This window comes from Pseudophryne corroboree, unplaced genomic scaffold, assembly GCF_028390025.1.
Source record: "Pseudophryne corroboree isolate aPseCor3 unplaced genomic scaffold, aPseCor3.hap2 scaffold_321, whole genome shotgun sequence".
Taxonomy (NCBI): Eukaryota; Metazoa; Chordata; class Amphibia; order Anura; family Myobatrachidae; genus Pseudophryne; species Pseudophryne corroboree.
This window is the reverse complement of record NW_026969892.1, coordinates 267,398-290,557: the sequence shown is the minus strand read 5'-3', so window position 1 is coordinate 290,557 and position 23,160 is coordinate 267,398. Positions and strand designations below refer to the sequence as shown.

Sequence of the window (23,160 nt, the reverse complement as noted above, 5' to 3'; positions counted from 1 at the left end):
TACCCTACACAATAACAGGGGGTATGAAATTTGACTTGTCTACTTAAAGATCACCAAAATCTGATAACAAGGTCAATTACGTCCCTGGGTGGGATTGAACCACCAACCTTTTGGTTAATAGCCGTACACACTAACTGATTGCGCCACAGAGACACTTTGCAAAAGTACATACTGACAAATGCTAATAAGCATTCATCTAAAACGTTTCCTAGAAAAACTTAAAAAAGTCAATAATCTGGAGAGTTTTGTAAGATGTTTCTTCTATCAACCAATGAAGAAACACATTGGTACTTTCCCATGATGAGTGAGTGCTTCAGGATCTCTTGCACTAACCTGTGCAGCAGAGTACAGCAATGGAAGCATGCTGGGCCCATAACCCAGAGGTAGGCAGATTGAAACTATCCTCTGCTATATGCATTTTTTTTTGTTAATTAAAGTAATCCAAAACTGGGATTGATATTTTGGCTCTTTTATTTTTACTTAAAGTACAATAACTTTTACCATTTTAATTTGTTTTAATAGTATATTGACAGTATTGTTTTCTTTCAAAAATCCACTTCATTTTCTTTACCCTATTATTAAAATGGTAATTGACAAAAACAAACTACATTGTCACCAGAAGAGCAATACAAAATGTACAAGTGATATATTAAAATCATCTTTCCAGCTTGAATTTCAATGATGCATTGGGGCAACGATTTTGTGAGAAACATCTTCACCCTTAAATAAAGATTTTCTTAATTCCTTACCTGTGTGCTAATTAGATATCACCTTGTTTTCACATTAAACAGACTTCCACATGAGAAAGCAGCAAGGATGCAGTGGCGTTAATGTTTCCTGGTGTCAACCTGTATTATTTCAGTAGACATTGAAATGAGGATGCATCTTGCTGCCTTTCCAATGAAGCAAGTTTAATTTAGTAATAGGTGAAAAACCATCCCTACAAAGGTGTTAATCAGAGACTTTGCTTTGTGGACACTTTTCAGAGAACAAATTTGTTAGCTTAAAAATAAAGCCAGAAAATGAAGAGCTGTTTAATCACTCAATTGGATTTTTCTGCCAGCATATTTCTTTTTCTCTGCAACCCACTGCTAAATTGTGCTTCCTAGCTGTTTTTATAAAATCACTGAATCAAATCTAACTCTGATTACATCAGAGAAGGCCAGGTACCCTACACCATAACAGGGGGTTTGAAATTTTGACTTGTCTACTTAAAGATCACCAAAATCTGATAACAAGGTCAATTACGTACCTGGGTGGGATTGAACCACCAACCTTTTGGTTAATAGCCGTACACACTAACTAATTGCGCCACAGAGACACATTGCAAAAGTATATACTGACAAGGGCTAATAAGCATTCATCTAAAACGTTTCCTAGAAAAACTTTAAAAAGTCAATAATCTGGAGAGTTTTTGTAAGATGTTTCTTCCATCAACCAACGAAGAAACACATTGGTACTTTCCCATGATGAGTGAGTGCTTCAGGATCTCTTGCACTTACATGTGCAGCAGAGTACAGCAATGGAAGCATGCTGGGCCCATAACCCAGAGGTAGGCAGATTGAAACTATCCTCTGCTATATGCATTTTTTTTTGTTAATTAAAGTAATCCAAAACTGGGATTGATATTTTGTCTCTTTTATTTTTACTTAAAGTACAATAACTTTTACCATTTTAATTTGTTTTAATAGTATATTGACAGTATTGTTTTCTTTCAAAAATCCACTTCATTTTCTTTACCCTATTATTAAAATGGTAATTGACAAAAACAAACTACATTGTCACCAGAAGAGCAATACAAAATGTACAAGTGATATATTAAATTCATCTTTCCAGCTTGAATTTCAATGATGCATTGGGTCAACAATTTTGTGAGAAACATCTTCACCCTTAAATAAAGATTTTCTTAATTCCTTACCTGTGTGATAATTAGATATCACCTTGTTTTCACATTAAACAGACTTCCACATGAGAAAGCAGCAAGGATGCAGTGGCGTTAATGTTTCCTGGTGTCAACTTGTATTATTTCAGTAGACATTGAAATGAGGATGCATCTTGCTGCCTTTCCAATGAAGCAAGTTTAATTTAGTAATAGGTGAAAAACCATCCCTACAAAGGTGTTAATCAGAGACTTGGCTTTGTGGACACTTTTCAGAGAACAAATTTGTTAGCATAAAAATAAAGCCAGAAAATGAAGAGCTGTTTAATCACTCAATTGGATTTTTCTGCCAGCATATTTTTTTTCTCTGCAACCCACTGCTAAATTGTGCTTCCTAGCTGTTTTTTATAAAATCACTGAATCAAATCTAACTCTGATTACATCAGAGAAGGCCAGGTACCCTACACAATAAGAGGGGGTTTGAAATTTTGACTTGTCTACTTAAATATCACCAAAATCTGATCACAAGGTCAATTACGTCCCTGGGTGGGATTGAACCACCAACCTTTTGGTTAATAGTCGAACACACTAACCGATCGCGCCACAGAGACACTTTGCAAAAAGTACATACTGACAAAGGCTAATAAGCATACATCTAGAACGTTTCCTAGAAAAACATTAAAAAATAAATAATCTGGAGAGTTTTTGTAAGATGTTTCTTCCATCAACCAACGAATAAACACATTGGTACTTTCCCATGATGAGTGAGTGCTTCTGGATCTCTTGCACTTACATGTGCAGCAGAGTACTGCAATGGAAGCATGCTGGACCCATAACCCAGAGGTAGGCAGATTGAAACTATCCTTTGCTATATGCATTTTTTTTGTTAATTTAAGTAATCAAAACTGGGATTGATATTTTTGCTCTTTTATTTTTACTTAAAGTACAATAACTTTTACCATTTTAATTTGTTTTAATAGTTTATTGACAGTATAGTTTTCTTTCAAAAATCCACTTAATTTTCTTTACCCTATTATTAAAATGGTAATTGACAAAAACAAACTACATTGTCACCAGAAGAGCAATACAAAATGTACAAGTGATATATTAAAATCATCTTTCCAGCTTGAATTTCAATGATGCATTGGGGCAACGATTTTGTGAGAAACATCTTCACCCTTAAATAAAGATTTTCTTAATTCCTTACCTGTGTGCTAATTAGATATCACCTTGTTTTCACATTAAACAGACTTCCACATGAGAAAGCAGCAAGGATGCAGTGGCGTTAATGTTTCCTGGTGTCAACCTGTATTATTTCAGTAGACATTGAAATGAGGATGCATCTTGCTGCCTTTCCAATGAAGCAAGTTTAATTTAGTAATAGGTGAAAAACCATCCTTACAAAGGTGTTAATCAGAGACTTGGCTTTGTGGACACTTTTCAGAGAACAAATTTGTTAGCATAAAAATAAAGCAAGAAAATAAAGAGCTGTTTAATCACTCAATTGGATTTTTCTGCCAGCATATTTTTTTTCTCTGCAACCCACTGCTAAATTGTGCTTCCTAGCTGTTTTTATAAAATCACTGAATCAAATCTAACTCTGATTACATCAGAGAAGGCCAGGTACCCAACACCATAACAGGGGGTTTGAAATTTTGACTTGTCTACTTAAAGATCACCAAAATCTGATAACAAGGTCAATTAGGTCCCTGGGTGGGATTGACCCACCAACCTTTTGGTTAATAGCCGTACATACTAACTGATTGCGCCACAGAGACACTTTGCAAAATTCCATACTGACAAAGGCTTTTAAGCATTCATCTAAAACGTTTCCTAGCAAAACTTTAAAAAGTCAATAATCTGGAGAGTTTTTGTAAGATGTTTCTTCCATCAACCAACGAAGAAACACATTGGTACTTTCCCATGATGAGTGAGTGCTTCAGGATCTCTTGCACTTACATGTGCAGCAGAGTACTGCAATGGAAGCATGCTGGGCCCATAACCCAGAGGTAGGCAGATTGAAACTATCCTCTGCTATATGCTTTTTTTTTTTTGTTAATTAAAGTAATCCAAAACTGGGATTGATATTTTGTCTCTTTTATTTTTACTTAAAGTACAATAACTTTTACCATTTTAATTTGTTTTAATAGTATATTGACAGTATTGTTTTCTTTCAAAAATCCACTTCATTTTCTTTACCCTATTATTAAAATGGTAATTGACAAAAACAAACTACATTGTCACCAGAAGAGCAATACAAAATGTACAAGTGATATATTAAATTCATCTTTCCAGCTTGAATTTCAATGATGCATTGGGTCAACAATTTTGTGAGAAACATCTTCACCCTTAAATAAAGATTTTCTTAATTCCTTACCTGTGTGCTAATTAGATATCACCTTGTTTTCACATTAAACAGACTTCCACATGAGAAAGCAGCAAGGATGCAGTGGCGTTAATGTTTCCTGGTGTCAACTTGTATTATTTCAGTAGACATTGAAATGAGGATGCATCTTGCTGCCTTTCCAATGAAGCAAGTTTAATTTAGTAATAGGTGAAAAACCATCCTTACAAAGGTGTTAATCAGAGACTTGGCTTTGTGGACACTTTTCAGAGAACAAATTTGTTAGCATAAAAATAAAGCCAGAAAATGAAGAGCTGTTTAATCACTCAATTGGATTTTTCTGCCAGCATATTTTTTTTCTCTGCAACCCACTGCTAAATTGTGCTTCCTAGCTGTTTTTTATAAAATCACTGAATCAAATCTAACTCTGATTACATCAGAGAAGGCCAGGTACCCTACACAATAAGAGGGGGTTTGAAATTTTGACTTGTCTACTTAAATATCACCAAAATCTGATCACAAGGTCAATTACGTCCCTGGGTGGGATTGAACCACCAACCTTTTGGTTAATAGTCGAGCACACTAACCGATTGCGCCACAGAGACACTTTGCAAAATGTACATACTGACAAAGGCTAATAAGCATACATCTAGAACGTTTCCTAGAAAAACATTAAAAAATCAATAATCTGGAGAGTTTTTGTAAGATGTTTCTTCCATCAACCAACGAATAAACAAATTGGTACTTTCCCATGATGAGTGAGTGCTTCAGGATCTCTTGCACTTACATGTGCAGCAGAGTACTGCAATGGAAGCATGCTGGACCCATAACCCAGAGGTAGGCAGATTGAAACTATCCTTTGCTATATGCATTTTTTTTTGTTAATTTAAGTAATCAAAACTGGGATTGATTTTTTTGCTCTTTTATTTTTACTTAAAGTACAATAACTTTTACCATTTTAATTTGTTTTAATAGTATATTGACAGTATAGTTTTCTTTCAAAAATCCACTTAATTTTCTTTACCCTATTATTAAAATGGTAATTGACAAAAAAAACTACATTGTCACCAGAAGAGCAATACAAAATGTACAAGTGATATATTAAAATCATCTTTCCAGCTTGAATTTCAATGATGCATTGGGGCAACAATTTTGTGAGAAACATCTTCACCCTTAAATAAAGATTTTCGTAATTCCTTACCTGTGTGCTAATTAGATATCACCTTGTTTTCACATTAAACAGACTTCCACATGAGAAAGCAGCAAGGATGCAGTGGCGTTAATGTTTCCTGGTTTCAACCTGTATTATTTCAGTAGACATTGAAATGAGGATGCATCTTGCTGCTTTTCCAATGAAGCAAGTTTAATTTAGTAATAGGTGAAAAACCATCCCTACAAAGGTGTTAATCAGAGACTTGGCTTTGTGGACACTTTTCAGAGAACAAATTTGTTAGCATAAAAATAAAGCCAGAAAATGAAGAGCTGTTTAATCACGCAATTTGATTTTTTTGCCAGCATATTTCTTTTTCTCTGCAACCCACTGCTAAATTGTGCTTCCTAGATGTTTTTATAAAATCATTGAATCAAATCTAACTCTGATTACATCAGAGAAGGCCAGGTACCCTACACAATAACAGGGGATATGAAATTTGACTTGTCTACTTAAAGATCACCAAAATCTGATAACAAGGTCAATTACGTCCCTGGGTGGGATTGAACCACCAACCTTTTGGTTAATAGCCGTACACACTAACTGATTGCGCCACAGAGACACTTTGCAAAAGTACATACTGACAAATGCTAATAAGCATTCATCTAAAACGTTTCCTAGAAAAACTTAAAAAAGTCAATAATCTGGAGAGTTTTGTAAGATGTTTCTTCTATCAACCAATGAAGAAACACATTGGTACTTTCCCATGATGAGTGAGTGCTTCAGGATCTCTTGCACTAACCTGTGCAGCAGAGTACAGCAATGGAAGCATGCTGGGCCCATAACCCAGAGGTAGGCAGATTGAAACTATCCTCTGCTATATGCATTTTTTTTTGTTAATTAAAGTAATCCAAAACTGGGATTGATATTTTGGCTCTTTTATTTTTACTTAAAGTACAATAACTTTTACCATTTTAATTTGTTTTAATAGTATATTGACAGTATTGTTTTCTTTCAAAAATCCACTTCATTTTCTTTACCCTATTATTAAAATGGTAATTGACAAAAACAAACTACATTGTCACCAGAAGAGCAATACAAAATGTACAAGTGATATATTAAAATCATCTTTCCAGCTTGAATTTCAATGATGCATTGGGGCAACGATTTTGTGAGAAACATCTTCACCCTTAAATAAAGATTTTCTTAATTCCTTACCTGTGTGCTAATTAGATATCACCTTGTTTTCACATTAAACAGACTTCCACATGAGAAAGCAGCAAGGATGCAGTGGCGTTAATGTTTCCTGGTGTCAACCTGTATTATTTCAGTAGACATTGAAATGAGGATGCATCTTGCTGCCTTTCCAATGAAGCAAGTTTAATTTAGTAATAGGTGAAAAACCATCCCTACAAAGGTGTTAATCAGAGACTTTGCTTTGTGGACACTTTTCAGAGAACAAATTTGTTAGCATAAAAATAAAGCCAGAAAATGAAGAGCTGTTTAATCACTCAATTGGATTTTTCTGCCAGCATATTTCTTTTTCTCTGCAACCCACTGCTAAATTGTGCTTCCTAGCTGTTTTTATAAAATCACTGAATCAAATCTAACTCTGATTACATCAGAGAAGGCCAGGTACCCTACACCATAACAGGGGGTTTGAAATTTTGACTTGTCTACTTAAAGATCACCAAAATCTGATAACAAGGTCAATTACGTACCTGGGTGGGATTGAACCACCAACCTTTTGGTTAATAGCCGTACACACTAACTAATTGCGCCACAGAGACACATTGCAAAAGTATATACTGACAAGGGCTAATAAGCATTCATCTAAAACGTTTCCTAGAAAAACTTTAAAAAGTCAATAATCTGGAGAGTTTTTGTAAGATGTTTCTTCCATCAACCAACGAAGAAACACATTGGTACTTTCCCATGATGAGTGAGTGCTTCAGGATCTCTTGCACTTACATGTGCAGCAGAGTACAGCAATGGAAGCATGCTGGGCCCATAACCCAGAGGTAGGCAGATTGAAACTATCCTCTGCTATATGCATTTTTTTTTGTTAATTAAAGTAATCCAAAACTGGGATTGATATTTTGTCTCTTTTATTTTTACTTAAAGTACAATAACTTTTACCATTTTAATTTGTTTTAATAGTATATTGACAGTATTGTTTTCTTTCAAAAATCCACTTCATTTTCTTTACCCTATTATTAAAATGGTAATTGACAAAAACAAACTACATTGTCACCAGAAGAGCAATACAAAATGTACAAGTGATATATTAAATTCATCTTTCCAGCTTGAATTTCAATGATGCATTGGGTCAACAATTTTGTGAGAAACATCTTCACCCTTAAATAAAGATTTTCTTAATTCCTTACCTGTGTGATAATTAGATATCACCTTGTTTTCACATTAAACAGACTTCCACATGAGAAAGCAGCAAGGATGCAGTGGCGTTAATGTTTCCTGGTGTCAACTTGTATTATTTCAGTAGACATTGAAATGAGGATGCATCTTGCTGCCTTTCCAATGAAGCAAGTTTAATTTAGTAATAGGTGAAAAACCATCCCTACAAAGGTGTTAATCAGAGACTTGGCTTTGTGGACACTTTTCAGAGAACAAATTTGTTAGCATAAAAATAAAGCCAGAAAATGAAGAGCTGTTTAATCACTCAATTGGATTTTTCTGCCAGCATATTTTTTTTCTCTGCAACCCACTGCTAAATTGTGCTTCCTAGCTGTTTTTTATAAAATCACTGAATCAAATCTAACTCTGATTACATCAGAGAAGGCCAGGTACCCTACACAATAAGAGGGGGTTTGAAATTTTGACTTGTCTACTTAAATATCACCAAAATCTGATCACAAGGTCAATTACGTCCCTGGGTGGGATTGAACCACCAACCTTTTGGTTAATAGTCGAACACACTAACCGATCGCGCCACAGAGACACTTTGCAAAAAGTACATACTGACAAAGGCTAATAAGCATACATCTAGAACGTTTCCTAGAAAAACATTAAAAAATAAATAATCTGGAGAGTTTTTGTAAGATGTTTCTTCCATCAACCAACGAATAAACACATTGGTACTTTCCCATGATGAGTGAGTGCTTCTGGATCTCTTGCACTTACATGTGCAGCAGAGTACTGCAATGGAAGCATGCTGGACCCATAACCCAGAGGTAGGCAGATTGAAACTATCCTTTGCTATATGCATTTTTTTTGTTAATTTAAGTAATCAAAACTGGGATTGATATTTTTGCTCTTTTATTTTTACTTAAAGTACAATAACTTTTACCATTTTAATTTGTTTTAATAGTTTATTGACAGTATAGTTTTCTTTCAAAAATCCACTTAATTTTCTTTACCCTATTATTAAAATGGTAATTGACAAAAACAAACTACATTGTCACCAGAAGAGCAATACAAAATGTACAAGTGATATATTAAAATCATCTTTCCAGCTTGAATTTCAATGATGCATTGGGGCAACAATTTTGTGAGAAACATCTTCACCCTTAAATAAAGATTTTCGTAATTCCTTACCTGTGTGCTAATTAGATATCACCTTGTTTTCACATTAAACAGACTTCCACATGAGAAAGCAGCAAGGATGCAGTGGCGTTAATGTTTCCTGGTTTCAACCTGTATTATTTCAGTAGACATTGAAATGAGGATGCATCTTGCTGCCTTTCCAATGAAGCAAGTTTAATTTAGTAATAGGTGAAAAACCATCCCTACAAAGGTGTTAATCAGAGACTTGGCTTTGTGGACACTTTTCAGAGAACAAATTTGTTAGCATAAAAATAAAGCCAGAAAATGAAGAGCTGTTTAATCACGCAATTTGATTTTTTTGCCAGCATATTTTTTTTTCTCTGCAACCCACTGCTAAATTGTGGTTCCTAGATGTTTTTATAAAATCATTGAATCAAATCTAACTCTGATTACATCAGAGAAGGCCAGGTACCCTACACAATAACAGGGGGTATGAAATTTGACATGTCTACTTAAAGATCACCAAAATCTGATAACAAGGTCAATTACGTACCTGGGTGGGATTGAACCACCAACCTTTTGGTTAATAGCCGTACACACTAACTAATTGCGCCACAGAGACACATTGCAAAATTATATACTGACAAGGGCTAATAAGCATTCATCTAAAACGTTTCCTAGAAAAACTTTAAAAAGTCAATAATCTGGAGAGTTTTTGTAAGATGTTTCTTCCATCAACCAACGAAGAAACACATTGGTACTTTCCCATTATGAGTGAGTGCTTCAGGATCTCTTGCACTTACATGTGCAGCAGAGTACTGCAATGGAAGCATGCTGGGCCCATAACCCAGAGGTAGGCAGATTGAAACTATCCTTTGCTATATGCATTTTTTTTTGTTAATTAAAGTAATCCAAAACTGGGATTGATATTTTTGCTCTTTTATTTTTACTTAAAGTACAATAACTTTTACCATTTTAATTTGTTTTAATAGTATATTGACAGTATTGTTTTCTTTCAAAAATCCACTTAATTTTCTTTACCCTATTATTAAAATGGTAATTGACAAAAACAAACTACATTGTCACCAGAAGAGCAATACAAAATGTACAAGTGATATATTAAAATCATCTTTCCAGCTTGAATTTCAATGATGCATTGGGGCAACGATTTTGTGAGAAACATCTTCACCCTTAAATAAAGATTTTCTTAATTCCTTACCTGTGTGATAATTAGATATCACCTTGTTTTCGCATTAAACAGACTTCCACATGAGAAAGCAGCAAGGATGCAGTGGCGTTAATGTTTCCTGGTGTCAACCTGTATTATTTCAGTAGACATTGAAATGAGGATGCATCTTGCTGCCTTTCCAATGAAGCAAGTTTAATTTAGTAATAGGTGAAAAACCATCCCTACAAAGGTGTTAATCAGAGACTTGGCTTTGTGGACACTTTTCAGAGAACAAATTTGTTAGCATAAAAATAAAGCCAGAAAATGAAGAGCTGTTTAATCACTCAATTGGATTTTTTTGCCAGCATATTTCTTTTTCTCTGCAACCCACTGCTAAATTGTGCTTCCTAGCTGTTTTAATAAAATCACTGAATCAAATCTAACTCTGATTACATCAGAGAAGGCCAGGTACCCTACACCATAACAGGGGGTTTGAAATTTTGACTTGTCTACTTAAAGATCACCAAAATCTGATCACAAGGTCAATTACGTCCCTGGGTGTGATTGAACCACCAACCTTTTGGTTGGTAGCCGTACACACTAACTGATTGCGCCACAGAGACACTTTGCGAAAGGGCATACTGACAAAGGCTAATAAGCATTCATCTAAAACGTTTCCTAGAAAAACTTTAAAAAGTCAATAATCTGGAGAGTTTTTGTAAGATGTTTCTACCATCAACCAACGAAGAAACACATTGGTACTTTCCCATGATGAGTGAGTGCTTCAGGATCTCTTGCACTTACATGTGCAGCAGAGTACAGCAATGGAAGCATGCTGGGCTCATAACCCAGAGGTAGGCAGATTGAAACTATCCTCTGCTGTATGCTTTTTTTTTTTTATTAAAGTAATCCAAAACTGGGATTGATATTTTGGCTCTTTTATTTTTACTTAAAGTACAATAACTTTTACCATTTTAATTTGTTTTAATAGTATATTGACAGTATTGTTTTCTTTCAAAAATCCACTTAATTTTCTTTACCCTATTATTAAAATGGTAATTGACAAAAACAAACTACATTGTCACCAGAAGAGCAATACAAAATGTACAAGTGATATATTAAAATCATCTTTCCAGCTTGAATTTCAATGATGCATTGGGGCAACGATTTTGTGAGAAACATCTTCACCCTTAAATAAAGATTTTCTTAATTCCTTACCTGTGTGCTAATTAGATATCACCTTGTTTTCGCATTAAACAGACTTCCACATGAGAAAGCAGCAAGGATGCAGTGGCGTTAATGTTTCCTGGTGTCAACTTGTATTATTTCAGTAGACATTGAAATGAGGATGCATCTTGCTGCCTTTCCAATGAAGCAAGTTTAATTTAGTAATAGGTGAAAAACCATCCCTACACAGGTGTTAATCAGAGACTTGGCTTTGTGGACACTTTTCAGAGAACAAATTTGTTAGCATAAAAATAAAGCCAGAAAATGAAGAGCTGTTTAATCACTCAATTGGATTTTTTTTTGCCAGCATATTTTTTTTCTCTGCAACCCACTGCTAAATTGTGCTTCCTAGCTGTTTTTTATAAAATCACTGAATCAAATCTAACTCTGATTACATCAGAGAAGGCCAGGTACCCTACACAATAAGAGGGGGTTTGAAATTTTGACTTGTCTACTTAAATATCACCAAAATCTGATCACAAGGTCAATTACGTTCCTGGGTGGGATTGAACCACCAACCTTTTGGTTAATAGCCTTTCACACTAACCAATTGCACCACAGAGAAAAAGTACATACTGACAAAGGCTAATAAGCATTCATCAAGAACGTTTCCTAGAAAAACTTTAAAAAGTCAATAATCTGGAGAGTTTTTGTAAGATGTTTCTTCCATCAACCAATGAAGAAACACATTGGTACTTTCCCATGATGAGTGAGTGCTTCAGGATCTCTTGCACTTACATGTGCAGCAGAGTACTGCAATGGAAGCATGCTGGGCCCATAACCCAGAGGTAGGCAGATTGAAACTATCCTTTGCTATATGCTTTTTTTTTGTTAATTAAAGTAATCCAAAACTGGGATTGATATTTTGGCTCTTTTATTTTTACTTAAAGTACAATAACTTTTACCATTTTAATTTGTTTTAATAGTATATTGACAGTATTGTTTTCTTTCAAAAATCCACTTAATTTTCTTTACCCTATTATTAAAATGGTAATTGACAAAAACAAACTACATTGTCACCAGAAGAGCAATACAAAATGTACAAGTGATATATTAAAATCATCTTTCCAGCTTGAATTTCAATGATGCATTGGGGCAACGATTTTGTGAGAAACATCTTCACCCTTAAATAAAGATTTTCTTAATTCCTTACCTGTGTGATAATTAGATATCACCTTGTTTTCGCATTAAACAGACTTCCACATGAGAAAGCAGCAAGGATGCAGTGGCGTTAATGTTTCCTGGTGTCAACTTGTATTATTTCAGTAGACATTGAAATGAGGATGCATCTTGCTGCCTTTCCAATGAAGCAAGTTTAATTTAGTAATAGGTGAAAAACCATCCTTACAAAGGTGTTAATCAGAGACTTTGCTTTGTGGACACTTTTCAGAGAACAAATTTGTTAGCATAAAAATAAAGCCAGAAAATGAAGAGCTGTTTAATCACTCAATTGGATTTTTCTGCCAGCATATTTTTTTTATCTGCAAACCACTGCTAAATTGTGCTTCCTAGCTGTTTTTATAAAATCAATGAATCAAATCTAACTCTGATTACATCAGAGAAGGCCAGGTACCCTACACCATAAGAGGGGGTTTGAAATTTTGACTTGTCTACTTAAAGATCACCAAAATCTGATAACAAGATCAATTACATCCCTGGGTGGGATTGAACCACCAACCTTTTAGTTAATAGCCGTACACACTAACTGATTGCGCCACAGAGACACTTTGCGAAAGGGCATACTGACAAAGGCTAATAAGCATTCATCTAAAACGTTTCCTAGAAAAACTTTAAAAAGTCAATAATCTGGAGAGTTTTTGTAAGATGTTTCTACCATCAACCAACGAAGAAACACATTGGTACTTTCCCATGATGAGTGAGTGCTTCAGGATCTCTTGCACTTACATGTGCAGCAGAGTACAGCAATGGAAGCATGCTGGGCTCATAACCCAGAGGTAGGCAGATTGAAACTATCCTCTGCTGTATGCTTTTTTTTTATTTATTAAAGTAATCCAAAACTGGGATTGATATTTTGGCTCTTTTATTTTTACTTAAAGTACAATAACTTTTACCATTTTAATTTGTTTTAATAGTATATTGACAGTATTGTTTTCTTTCAAAAATCCACTTAATTTTCTTTACCCTATTATTAAAATGGTAATTGACAAAAACAAACTACATTGTCACCAGAAGAGCAATACAAAATGTACAAGTGATATATTAAAATCATCTTTCCAGCTTGAATTTCAATGATGCATTGGGGCAACGATTTTGTGAGAAACATCTTCACCCTTAAATAAAGATTTTCTTAATTCCTTACCTGTGTGCTAATTAGATATCACCTTGTTTTCGCATTAAACAGACTTCCACATGAGAAAGCAGCAAGGATGCAGTGGCGTTAATGTTTCCTGGTGTCAACTTGTATTATTTCAGTAGACATTGAAATGAGGATGCATCTTGCTGCCTTTCCAATGAAGCAAGTTTAATTTAGTAATAGGTGAAAAACCATCCCTACAAAGGTGTTAATCAGAGACTTGGCTTTGTGGACACTTTTCAGAGAACAAATTTGTTAGCATAAAAATAAAGCCAGAAAATGAAGAGCTGTTTAATCACTCAATTGGATTTTTTTTTGCCAGCATATTTTTTTTCTCTGCAACCCACTGCTAAATTGTGCTTCCTAGCTGTTTTTTATAAAATCACTGAATCAAATCTAACTCTGATTACATCAGAGAAGGCCAGGTACCCTACACAATAAGAGGGGGTTTGAAATTTTGACTTGTCTACTTAAATATCACCAAAATCTGATCACAAGGTCAATTACGTTCCTGGGTGGGATTGAACCACCAACCTTTTGGTTAATAGCCTTACACACTAACCAATTGCACCACAGAGAAAAAGTACATACTGACAAAGGCTAATAAGCATTAATCAAGAACGTTTCCTAGAAAAACTTTAAAAAGTCAATAATCTGGAGAGTTTTTGTAAGATGTTTCTTCCATCAACCAATGAAGAAACACATTGGTACTTTCCCATGATGAGTGAGTGCTTCAGGATCTCTTGCACTTACATGTGCAGCAGAGTACTGCAATGGAAGCATGCTGGGCCCATAACCCAGAGGTAGGCAGATTGAAACTATCCTTTGCTATATGCATTTTTTTTTTGTTAATTAAAGTAATCCAAAACTGGGATTGATATTTTGGCTCTTTTATTTTTACTTAAAGTACAATAACTTTTACCATTTTAATTTGTTTTGATAGTATATTGACAGTATTGTTTTCTTTCAAAAATCCACTTAATTTTCTTTACCCTATTATTAAAATGGTAATTGACAAAAACAAACTACATTGTCACCAGAAGAGCAATACAAAATGTACAAGTGATATATTAAAATCATCTTTCCAGCTTGAATTTCAATGATGCATTGGGGCAACGATTTTGTGAGAAACATCTTCACCCTTAAATAAAGATTTTCTTAATTCCTTACCAGTGTGATAATTAGATATCACCTTGTTTTCACATTAAACAGACTTCCACATGAGAAAGCAGCAAGGATGCAGTGGCGTTAATGTTTCCTGGTGTCAACCTGTATTATTTCAGTAGACATTGAAATGAGGATGCATCTTGTTGCCTTTCCAATGAAGCAAGTTTAATTTAGTAATAGGTGAAAAACCATCCCTACAAAGGTGTTAATCAGAGACTTGGCTTTGTGGACACATTTCAGAGAACAAATTTGTTAGCATAAAAATAAAGCCAGAAAATGAAGAGCTGTTTAATCACTCAATTGTATTTTTTTGCCAGCATATTTTTTTTATCTGCAACCCACTGCTAAATTGTGCTTCCTAGCTGTTTTTTATAAAATCACTGAATCAAATCTAACTCTGATTACATCAGAGAAGGCCAGGTACCCTACACAATAAGAGGGGGTTTGAAATTTTGACTCGTCTACTTAGATATCACCAAAATCTGATCACAAGGTCAATTACATTCCTGGGTGGGATTGAACCACCAACCTTTTGGTTAACAGCCTTACACACTAACCAATTGCACCACAGAGACACTTTGCAAAAGTACATACTGACAAAGGCTAATAAGCATTCATCTAGAACGTTTCCTAGAAAAACTTTAAAAAGTCAATAATCTGGAGAGTTTTTGTAAGATGTTTCTTCCATCAACCAACGAAGAAACACATTGGTACTTTCCCATGATGAGTGAGTGCTTCAGGATCTCTTGCACTTACATGTGCAGCAGAGTACTGCAATGGAAGCATGCTGGGCCCATAACCCAGAGGTAGGCAGATTGAAACTATCCTTTGCTATATGCATTTTTTTTTGTTAATTAAAGTAATCCAAAACTGGGATTGATATTTTTGCTCTTTTATTTTTACTTAAAGTACAATAACTTTTACCATTTTAATTTGTTTTAATAGTATATTGACAGTATTGTTTTCTTTCAAAAATCCACTAAATTTTCTTTACCCTATTATTAAAATGGTAATTGACAAAAACAAACTACATTGTCACCAGAAGAGCAATACAAAATGTACAAGTGATATATTAAAATCATCTTTCCAGCTTGAATTTCAATGATGCATTGGGGCAACGATTTTGTGAGAAACATCTTCACCCTTAAATAAAGATTTTCTTAATTCCTGACCTGTGTGCTAATTAGATATCACCTTGTTTTCACATTAAACAGACTTCCACATGAGAAAGCAGCAAGGATGCAGTGGCGTTAATGTTTCCTGGTGTCAACCTGTATTATTTCAGTAGACATTGAAATGAGGATGCATCTTGCTGCCTTTCCAATGAAGCAAGTTTAATTTAGTAATAGGTGAAAAACCATCCCTACAAAGGTGTTAATCAGAGACTTGGCTTTGTGGACACTTTTCAGAGAACAAATTTGTTAGCATAAAAATAAAGCCAGAAAATGAAGAGCTGTTTAATCACTCAATTGGATTTTTTTGCCAGCATATTTCTTTTTCTCTGCAACCCACTGATAAATTGTGCTTCCTAGCTGTTTTTATAAAATCACTGAATCAAATCTAACTCTGATTACATCAGAGAAGGCTAGGTACCCTACACAATAAGAGGGGGTTTGAAATTTTGACTTGTCTACTTAAATATCACCAAAATCTGATCACAAGGTCAATTACGTCCCTGGGTAGGATTTAACCACCAACCTTTTGGTTAATAGCCGTACACACTAACCAATTGCGCCACAGAGACACTTTGCAAAAAGTTCATACTGACAAAGGCTAATAAGCATTCATCTAGAACGTTTCCTAGAAAAACTTTAAAAAGTCAATAATCTGGAGAGTTTTTGTAAGATGTTTCTTCCATCAACCAACGAAGAAACACATTGGTACTTTCCCATGATGAGTGAGTGCTTCAGGATCTCTTGCACTTACATGTGCAGCAGAGTACTGCAATGGAAGCATGCTGGGCCGATAACCCAGAGGTAGGCAGATTGAAACTACCCTCTGCTATATGCATTTTTTTTTAATTAAAGTAATCCAAAATTGGGATTGATATTTTAGCTCTTTTATTTTTACTTAAAGTACAATAACTTTTACCATTTTAATTTGTTTAATAGTATATTGACAGTATTGTTTTCTTTCAAAAATCCACTTAATTTTCTTTACCCTATTATTAAAATGGTAATTGACAAAAACAAACTACATTGTCACCAGAAGAGCAATACAAAATGTACAAGTGATATATTAAAATCATCTTTCCAGCTTGAATTTCAATGATGCATTGGGGCAACGATTTTGTGAGAAACATCTTCACCCTTAAATAAAGATTTTCTTAATTCCTTACCTGTATGCTAATTAGATATCACCTTGTTTTCACATTAAACAGACTTCCACATGAGAAAGCAGCAAGGATGCAGTGGCGTTAATGTTTCCTGGTGTCAACCTGTATTATTTCAGTAGATATTGAAATGACGATGCATCTTGCTGCCTTTCCAATGAAGCAAGTTTAATTTAGTAATAGGTGAAAAACCATCCCTACAAAGGTGTTAATCAGATACTTGGCTTTGTGGACACTTTTCAGAGAACAAATTTGTTAGCATAAAAATAAAGCCAGAAAATGAAGAGCTGTTTAATCACTCAATTGGATTTTTTTGCCAGCATATTTCTTTTTCTCTGCAACCCACTGCTAAATTGTGCTTCCTAGCTGTTTTTTTTTATAAAATCACTTAATCAAATCTAACTCTGATTACATCAGAGAAGGCCAGGTACCCTACACCACAAGAGGGGGTTTGAAATTTTGACTTGTCTACTTAAAGATCACCAAAATCTGATAACAAGGTAAATTACGTCCCTGGGTGGGATTGAACCACCAACCTTTTGGATAATAACCGAACACTCTAACTGATTGCGCCACAGTGACACTTTGCAAACGTATATTCTGACAAACGCTAATAAGCATTCATCTAGAACGTTTCCTAGAAAAACTTTAAAAAGTCAATAATCTGGAGAGTTTTTGTTAGATGTTTCTTCCATCAATCAACGAAGAACATTCAAGCTGATTTCTTGCAGCAGCTGGGCACTGTAACAGCTCCAGAGCTGCTCTGTAAGGCAACTAAAAGGGTGTGGGCCCTGCAGCACTACCTGTAGTTCGCATTGTGCGTTGGAAGGCACAAAGTAAGCAGACGGGAGAAGTCAGGATAGTGCGCAAGGGCATAGAAAGGAGCGGCTCAAGAAAAGAGAAGTGGAAACAGACAGCAAACTAGGCTGGAGAGAGACCTGAGACAAAGAGATCTGAATTATACGAGAGCCGACCAGGGGAAACACAAATTATGCAGTCGAGTTTCCCACATTTGGGGAAATCGCTGGAGCAGCACACACAGAGTGCAATGGGTGAGCCTTGCCCTGGGAGAAGCACCTTCATGATCATAGTATCTCACCTGGCAGGTAAGTAGGAGTTGGGCAAGAGCTGAGGAGGGTCGCTGCTCGGGCACCCCCCTGTCAAGTGAAGGAGATCCAACTGAGGCAGCACAAGAGAACTCTCGAAAGAAGAACAAGGCTAGAGGAAGATCTGAGACACAGAAATCTGGCTTTTACCAGAGCTGACCAGAGGAAAGCACAAACACAGTCCCCCACTACCACAAATAATGCAGTCGAGTTTCCCACATTTGGGGAAATCACAGGGGTCAGCATACCCAGAATGCAATGAATGAACCTCACCCTGGGAGACCAATCTTCATGACCATGGTATCTCCTATGCAAAATAAGTATGATTTGGGATAGGGCTGGGGAGGGCCGCTGCTCAGGCACATCTCTGTCAAGTAAAGGAGATTCAACTGAGGCAGCACAAGGGAACTCTCATCTGGGGACAACAACTGCAGGGAGAACACATATTTTCAGATGAACATGGGAGGGCAGAAGGCTGCCTAATACTGAAGCACCCCCAAACAACAAACCAAATGCAACAACTAGTACAAGCATTCCTGGGGGAAGGCCTGCAGCAGATGGATTTGCATATGGTGATGTCATCCAAGCAGTGGGTCAAAGTTGGCTTCAACCCTCGTCTGCATATGAAAAGAGAAAAGGGGCGTGCAGGGCATCTCGGCCTTTTGCGGCGCTTGGATGACCCCTAGTTCGCATTAAACACCTCCACCCTACTTCGGTGTGGGGCTCATGTTGGCTATGCCCCAGCCCATGAAGCATTCAAGCTGATTACTTGCAGCAGCTGGGCACTGTAATAGCTACAGAGCTGCTCTGTAAGGCAAGTAAAAGGGTGTGGGCCCTGCAGCACTACCTGTAGTTCGCATTGTGCATTGGAAGGCACAAAGTAAGCAGATGGGAGAAGTCAAGATAATGCGCAAGGGCATAGAAGGGAGCGGCTCAAGAAAAGAGAAGTTGAAACAGACAGCAAACTAGGCTGGAGAGAGACCTGAGACAAACAGATCTGAATTATACGAGAGCTGACCAGGGGAAACACAAATTATGCAGTCAAGTTTCCCACATTTGGGGAAATCGCAGGAGCAGCACACCCAGAGTGCAATGGGTGAGCCTTGCCCTGGGAGAAGCACCTTCATGATCATAGTATCTCACTTGGCAGGTAAGTAGGAGTTGGGCTTGAGCTGGGGAGGGTTGATGCTAGGGCACCCCCCTGTCAAGTGAAGGAGATCCAACTGAGGCAGCACAAGGGAACTCTCGAAAGAAGAACAAGGCTAGAGGAAGATCTGAGACAAATAAATCTGACTTTTACCAGAGCTGACCAGAGGAAAGCACAAACACAGTCCCCCACTACCACAAATAATGCAGTCGAGTTTCCCACATTTGGGGAAATCATAGGAGTCAGCATACCCAGAATGCAATGAATGAACCTCACCCTGGGAGAACAATCTTCATGACCATGGTATCTCCTATGCAAAATAAGTATGATTTGGGATAGAGCTGGGGAGGGCCGCTGCTCAGGCACATCTCTGTCAAGTAAAGGAGATTCAACTGAGGCAGCACAAGGGAACTCTCATCTGGGGACAACAACTGCTGGGAGAACACATATTTTCAGATGAACATGGGAGGGCAGAAGGCTGCCTAATACTGAAGCACCCCCAAACAACAAACCAAATGCAACAACTAGTACAAGCATTCCTGGGGGAAGGCCTACAGCAGATGGATTTGCATATGGTGATGTCATCCAAGCAGTGGGTCAAAGTTGGCTTCAACCCTCGTCTGCATATGAAAAGAAAAAAGGGATGTGCAGGGCATGGCGTCCTTTTGTGGCGCTTGGATGACCCCTAATTCACATTAAACATCTCCACCCTCCTTCGGTGTGGGGCTCATGTTGGCTATGCCCCAGCCCCTGAAGCATTCAAGATGATTTCTTGCAGCAGCTGGGCACTGTAACAGCTCCAGAGCTGTTCTGTAAAGCATGTAAAAGGGTGTGGGCCCTGCAGCACTACCTGTAGTATGCATTGTGCGTTGGAAGGCACAAAGTAAGCAGACGGGAGAGGTCAGGATAGTGCGCAAGGGCATAGAAGGGAGCGGCTCAAGAAAAGAGAAGTGGAAACAGACAGCAAACTAGGCTGGAGAAAGACCTGAGACAAAGAGATCTGAATTATACGAGAGCCGACCAGGGGAAACACAAATTATGCAGTCAAGTTTCCCACATTTGGGGAAATCGCAGGAGCGGCACACCCAGAGTGCAATGGGTGAGCCTTGCCCTGGGAGAAGCACCTTCCTGATCATAGTATCTCACCTGGCAGGTAAGTAGGAGTTGGGCTAGAGCTGGGGAGGGTCGCTGCTCGGGCACCCCCCTGTCAAGTGAAGGAGATCCAACTGAGGCAGCACAAGGGAACTCTCGAAAGAAGAACAAGGCTAGAGGAAGATCTGAGACAAAGAAATCTGACTTTTACCAGAGCTGAGCAGAGGAAAGCACAAACACAGTCCCCCACTACCACAAATAATGCAGTCGAGTTTCCCACATTTGGGGAAATCACAGGGGTCAGCATACCCAGAATGCAATGAATGAACCTCACCCTGGGAGAACAATCTTCATGACCATGGTATCTACTATGCAAAATAAGTATGATTTGGGATAGGGCTGGGGAGGGCCGCTGCTCAGGCACATCTCTGTCAAGTAAAGGAGATTCAACTGAGGCAGCACAAGGGAACTCTCATCTGGGGACAACAACTGCAGGGAGAACACATATTTTCAGATGAACATGGGAGGGCAGAAGGCTGCCTAATACTGAAGCACCCCCAAACAACAAACCAAATGCAACAACTAGTGCAAGCATTCCTGGGGGAAGGCCTGCAGCAGATTGATTTGCATATGGTAATGCCATCCAAGCAGTGGGTCAAAGTTGGCTTCAACCCTCGTCTGCATATGAAAAGAGAAAAGGGGCGTGCAGGGCATGGCGGCCTTTTGCGGCGCTTGGGTGACCCTTAGTTCGCATTAAACACCCCCACCCTCCTTCGGTGTGGGGCTCATGTTGGCAATGCCCCAGCCCCTGAAGCATTCAAGCTGATTTCTTGCAGCAGCTGGGCACTGTAACAGCTCCAGAGCTGCTCTGTGAGGCAAGTAAAAGGGTGTGGGCCCTGCAGCACTACCTGTAGTTTGCATTGTGTGTTGGAAGGCACAAAGTAAGCAGACGGGAGAAGTCAGGATAGTGCGCAAGGGCATAGAAGGGAGCGGCTCAAGAAAAGAGAAGTGGAAACAGACAGCAAACTAGGCTGGAGAGAGACCTGAGACAAAGAGATCTGAATTATACGAGAGCCGACCAGGGGAAACACAAATTATGCAGTCAAGTTTCCCACATTTGGGGAAATCACAGGGGCAGCACACCCAGAGTGCAATGGGTGAGCCTTGCCCAGGGAGAAGCACCTACATGATCATAGTATCTCACCTGGCAGGTAAGTAGGAGTTGGGCTAGAGCTGCGAAGGGTCGCTGCTCGGGTACCCCCCTGTCAAGTGAAGGAGATCCAACTGAGGCAGCACAAGGGAACTCTCGAAAGAGGAACAAGGCTAGAGGAAGATCTGAGACAAAGAAATCTGATTTTTACCAGAGTTGACCAGAAGAAAGCACAAACACAGTCCCCCACTACCACAAATAATGCAGTTGAGTTTCCCACATTTGGGGAAATCACAGGGGTCAGCATACCCAGAATGCAATGAATGAACCTCACCCTGGGAGAACAATCTTCATGACCATGGTATCTCCTATGCAAAATAAGTATGATTTGGGATAGGGCTGGGGAGGGCCGCTGCTCAGGCACATCTCTGTCAAGTAAAGGAGATTCAACTGAGGCAGCACAAGGGAACTCTCATCTGGGGACAACAACTGCAGGGAGAACACATATTTTCAGATGAACATGGGAGGGCAGAAGGCTGCCTAATACTGAAGCACCCCCAAACAACAAACCAAATGCAACAACTAGTGCAAGCATTCCTGGGGGAAGGCCTGCAGCAGATGGTTTTGCATATGGTGATGTCATCCAAGCAGTGGGTCAAAGTTGGCTTCAACCCTCGTCTGCATATGAAAAGAAAAAAGGGATGTGCAGGGCATGGCGTCCTTTTGTGGCGCTTGGATGACCCCTAATTCGCATTAAACATCTCCACCCTCCTTCGGTGTGGGGCTCATGTTGGCTATGCCCCAGCCCCTGAAGCATTCAAGATGATTTCTTGCAGCAGCTGGGCACTGTAACAGCTCCAGAGCTGCTCTGTAAAGCATGTAAAAGGGTGTGGGCCCTGCAGCACTACCTGTAGTATGCATTGTGCGTTGGAAGGCACAAAGTAAGCAGACGGGAGAGGTCAGGATAGTGCGCAAGGGCATAGAAGGGAGCGGCTCAAGAAAAGAGAAGTGGAAACAGACAGCAAACTAGGCTGGAGAAAGACCTGAGACAAAGAGATCTGAATTATATGAGAGCCGACCAGAGGAAACACAAATTATGCCGTCAAGTGTCCCACATTTGGGGAAATCGCAGGAGCAGCACACCCAGAGTGCAATGGGTGAGCCTTGCCCTGGGAGAAGCACCTTCCTGATCATAGTATCTCACCTGGCAGGTAAATAGGAGTTGGGCTAGAGCTGGGGAGGGTCGCTGCTCGTGCACCCCCCTGTCAAGTGAAGGAGATCCAACTGAGGCAGCACAAGGGAACTCTCGAAAGAAGAACAAGGCTAGAGGAAGATCTGAGACAAAGAAATCTGACTTTTACCAGAGCTGACCAGAGGAAAGCACAAACACAGTCCCCCACTACCACAAATAATGCAGTTGAGTTTCCCACATTTGGGGAAATCACAGGGGTCAGCATACCCAGAATGCAATGAATGAACCTCACCCTGGGAGAACAATCTTCATGACCATGGTATCTCCTATGCAAAATAAGTATGATTTGGGATAGGGCTGGGGAGGGCCGCTGCTCAGGCACATCTCT

At 38.2% G+C, this 23,160-nt stretch overlaps 10 non-coding genes across 10 annotated transcripts; all 10 read right to left on the bottom strand.

Annotated features, from left to right (window-relative positions):
• Window positions 1-18,036: 18,036 nt before the first annotated feature.
• Window positions 18,037-18,199, bottom strand: LOC135018156 (U1 spliceosomal RNA). Its single transcript, XR_010215909.1, has one exon. It is a non-coding gene; the product is annotated as a U1 spliceosomal RNA (small nuclear RNA).
• Window positions 18,200-18,351: 152 nt separating this feature from the next.
• On the bottom strand, window positions 18,352-18,515 carry LOC135018104 (U1 spliceosomal RNA). The gene has a single exon (XR_010215858.1). It is a non-coding gene; the product is annotated as a U1 spliceosomal RNA (small nuclear RNA).
• Window positions 18,516-19,186: 671 nt separating this feature from the next.
• On the bottom strand, window positions 19,187-19,349 carry LOC135018159 (U1 spliceosomal RNA). Its single transcript, XR_010215912.1, has one exon. It is a non-coding gene; the product is annotated as a U1 spliceosomal RNA (small nuclear RNA).
• Window positions 19,350-19,501: 152 nt separating this feature from the next.
• On the bottom strand, window positions 19,502-19,665 carry LOC135018105 (U1 spliceosomal RNA). Its single transcript, XR_010215859.1, has one exon. It is a non-coding gene; the product is annotated as a U1 spliceosomal RNA (small nuclear RNA).
• A 671-nt stretch (window positions 19,666-20,336) lies between these two features.
• On the bottom strand, window positions 20,337-20,499 carry LOC135018151 (U1 spliceosomal RNA). The gene has a single exon (XR_010215904.1). It is a non-coding gene; the product is annotated as a U1 spliceosomal RNA (small nuclear RNA).
• Window positions 20,500-20,651: 152 nt separating this feature from the next.
• On the bottom strand, window positions 20,652-20,815 carry LOC135018106 (U1 spliceosomal RNA). Its single transcript, XR_010215860.1, has one exon. It is a non-coding gene; the product is annotated as a U1 spliceosomal RNA (small nuclear RNA).
• A 671-nt stretch (window positions 20,816-21,486) lies between these two features.
• Window positions 21,487-21,649, bottom strand: LOC135018175 (U1 spliceosomal RNA). Its single transcript, XR_010215927.1, has one exon. It is a non-coding gene; the product is annotated as a U1 spliceosomal RNA (small nuclear RNA).
• A 152-nt stretch (window positions 21,650-21,801) lies between these two features.
• Window positions 21,802-21,965, bottom strand: LOC135018205 (U1 spliceosomal RNA). Its single transcript, XR_010215953.1, has one exon. It is a non-coding gene; the product is annotated as a U1 spliceosomal RNA (small nuclear RNA).
• Window positions 21,966-22,636: 671 nt separating this feature from the next.
• Window positions 22,637-22,799, bottom strand: LOC135018180 (U1 spliceosomal RNA). Its single transcript, XR_010215930.1, has one exon. It is a non-coding gene; the product is annotated as a U1 spliceosomal RNA (small nuclear RNA).
• A 152-nt stretch (window positions 22,800-22,951) lies between these two features.
• LOC135018182 (U1 spliceosomal RNA) lies at window positions 22,952-23,115 on the bottom strand. Its single transcript, XR_010215932.1, has one exon. It is a non-coding gene; the product is annotated as a U1 spliceosomal RNA (small nuclear RNA).
• Window positions 23,116-23,160: the final 45 nt, after the last annotated feature.